Below are 3,282 nucleotides of genomic sequence, written 5' to 3'. Positions count from 1 at the left end.
GACTGGGATGCAAGATATTCGAACCAAGTCAAAATCGCTAGTGAGGTACCTGGCTGAAGCCTAGTCTGCAGTATATGAGACTTTATCTGTGTTGTGTCGAGCTCCCACGTTGGGTGCCATTTTTAAGGCTTATATACCCAACTCACTTTCAGAAACAACCATCTGCTTGGTTCTTCTAAGGCTGCCAATTCTCTTAATAGCTGGTGACACAGAAGGCAAGAATTTATTGATCTCTGTTTCAGACTCTGACCTGTCATCTCAATGATATCCTGCCACTTCATAACGGTACCAAAATGGATTAATAAATTATCATTTTTCCGATGAAATAAAATGGTGCGGGGCTTCAAGAAGAATACTTGCTCTGGTGGGGCTTGAATCATAACTCTATCTAATTACTGTATACTGTTGGGGAGGTATACAACATCATAACAGATTGTAACACAGGATCCATCAACCACATCGACTTCACCACAGACGGTGGTAGGACTGGGATGTGCCAAGGTTCGGGAACCAAGTCAAAATCACCAGGTGAGGTACCTAAGTAGCTCAGTCGCAGGAGCACAGACTTGATCTTCAGGGTCAGGGTTCATCTCACACAAAGCTGTATTTTCAGCTGGAAGTCCAACCACTCTCGCAAACAACCATCTGCTTAACTTTGGCAGGCTTGCCACCCTGCATAGCAGATATAGAAGGCATGAATTTATTTATCTGCCTAAGACTTCTGACCTGTCATCTCAACATAATTCTAGTTTAACGATGAATTGTACTCCTAAATGGACTGAGTAAATTATCATTGTCGCCAAGAAATAGACAGGCAGGGGCTTCAAGAGAGAGAACACTTTTGCTCCTGGTGGGACTTGAACTACATACGTCTGCTTGTCGAATTACTGCATACTGCGGTATAAGTACAGCACGCTAACAGTTTCAGACCATGGATCCATCAACAACACTCACTGATCACCATATTTGGGCAGTAAACCGGGATGTACGATATTCGGAACCAGAGTCGCAACTCACTAGTGAGGTACTCTGGCCAAGCTCAGTTGGGTAGAGCATGAGACTCTTAATCTCAGGGTGTGAGTCTCGAGCCCCACGCTAGGTGTTTATTGTCTCTGCCCGAGAGAAGCGACCAACTCACTAGCAAAACAACCAGAATCTGCTTGGAATTTCGAGCAGGCCCTTGCCTCCTGTAAGCAGCTGTGGCGATACAGAAGCGCCATGAATTTCGTATTCTATCTCTGCCTGCACTCTGACCTGTCATCTCAACGACATACCTGGCTACCGATGAATTGTACTCTTGAATGGATTGAATGAATTACTGATTTTTCGGACAACGAAATAGACAGTGCAGGGGCTTCAAAGAAGAAGTACTTTGCTCTGGTGGGCGCTCGAAACTTCATAACTCTTGGCGTCAATTTTACCCAGCATACTGCTGTATAAGTACAGCAGCACGCTAACAGATTGCACCACAGGATCCATCAATTCAACTCTCACTGATCACCACATTTTGCAGAAACTGGGATGTACGATATTCGAACCAGTCAAAACCACTAGTAGGGTACCTGGCTAGCTTCAGTCGGGTAGAGGCATGAGACTCTTAATCTCAGGGTCGTGGGTTCGAGCCCCACGCTGGGTGTTTATTTTCTCTGCGAGCTTGGCACCAACTCACTTCGCAAACAACCATCTTGCTTGGAATTATCGAGCAGGCTTGCAGCACCCTGCAGTTAGCTGGTGTTATACATAGAAGGCAGTATGAATTCGTATTCCTATCTCTGCCTGCACTCTGACCTGTCATCTCAATGTGCCATCCCTATTACCGATGAATTGTACTCCTAATGGATTGAATGAACTATGATTTTCCGGACAGCTGAAATAGACAGGCAGGGGCTTCAAGAAGAATACTTGCTCCTGGTGGAGTCGAACCCGTAACCTTCGCACTCGAATTACTGTAGCAATGCTGTGGATAAATTTCAACACGCTAACAGATTGCAACCACAGGACCCATCAACAACACTCACTGACTCACCATATTTTGCGAGAACTGGGATGTACAATATTCGAACCAGAGTCAAAACCATCTAGTGAGGTACCTGGCTAGCTCAGTCGGTAGAGCATGAGACTCTGACTCTGCAGGTCGTGGTTTCGAGCCCCACGCTAGGTGTTTATTTTCTCTGCCGAAGCACCAACTCACCATAAACGTCCATTCTGCTTGGAATTTCGAGCAGGCTTGCCACTCCTGGGCATAGCTGGTGATGCAGATAGTGCTATGCAATCTGTGTTCTGTCTCTGCTCTAAGCACTCTCGACCTGTCATCTCAATGACAATCCCTATTACCGATGGATTGTACATCCTAAATGGATTGAGATGAATTACTGATTTTCCGGACAAAGAAATAGACGGGCAGGGGCTTCAAGAAGAATACTTGCTCCTGGTGGGGCTTGAACTCATAACCTTCGCATCAGTGACCTGTATTTACTTGCATGCTGTATTAGATACACAACACGCTAACAGATTGCACCACAGGATCCATCAACTACACTCACTGATCACCATATTTTGCAGAGCTCTGGGATGTGCTGAGTGTCGAACATGTCGAAATCTGCTAGTGAGTGCCTGGCTAGCTCAGTCGGCAGAGCATGAGACTCCTTTGGTCTCTCAGGGTCGTGAGTTCAGAGCCCCACGTTGGGTGTTTATTTTCTGGCTGCCGGCTCAACTCACTGCAAACAACCATCTGCTGGAGATTTCGAGCATGGCGCACCTCGTGGCTGGTGATAGACAGAAGGTTATGAATTTGTATTTCTTACCTCCTGCCTGCACTCTGAACCTGTCATCTCAATGACGATACCTATATCATGATGAATTGTACTCTAAATGGGATTGAATAAATTATCACTTTCCGGACAAGCTGCAAATAGACAGGCAGGGGGTCACGAATGCTGTACCAGTTCCTGGTGGGGGCTTGAACTCACCAACCTTCGACATCGAATTACTGTGACACTGCCGGATAAGTACAACACGCCAACAGATTGCTTTCACTAGGATCCATCACCAACACTCTTCCACTGATCACCATATTTTGCAGAAACTGGGATGTACGATATTTGGAACCAAGTCAAGAGTCACTAGTGAGGCAGCTCTGGCTAGCACTGTCGGTCAGAGCATGATACTCTTAATCTCGAGGGTCGTGGAGTCTGAGCCACTGCTGGGTGGTTATTTTCTCTGCCGAAGCACCAACTCACTTCGCAAACCACCATGCTATGGGAACTTCTGAGAGCAGGCTTT

At 46.2% G+C, this 3,282-nt stretch overlaps 1 non-coding gene across 1 annotated transcript; it reads left to right on the top strand.

Annotated features, from left to right (window-relative positions):
- Window positions 1-2,088: 2,088 nt before the first annotated feature.
- On the top strand, window positions 2,089-2,161 carry trnaq-cug (transfer RNA glutamine (anticodon CUG)). Its single transcript has one exon. It is a non-coding gene; the product is annotated as a tRNA-Gln (tRNA).
- Window positions 2,162-3,282: the final 1,121 nt, after the last annotated feature.

The sequence above is a fragment of the Oncorhynchus nerka genome, unplaced genomic scaffold (genome assembly GCF_034236695.1).
Source record: "Oncorhynchus nerka isolate Pitt River unplaced genomic scaffold, Oner_Uvic_2.0 unplaced_scaffold_2475, whole genome shotgun sequence".
NCBI classification, from domain to species: Eukaryota; Metazoa; Chordata; class Actinopteri; order Salmoniformes; family Salmonidae; genus Oncorhynchus; species Oncorhynchus nerka.
The sequence above is the reverse complement of the archived record's forward strand: the minus strand, read 5'-3'. Positions and strand labels throughout refer to the sequence as shown.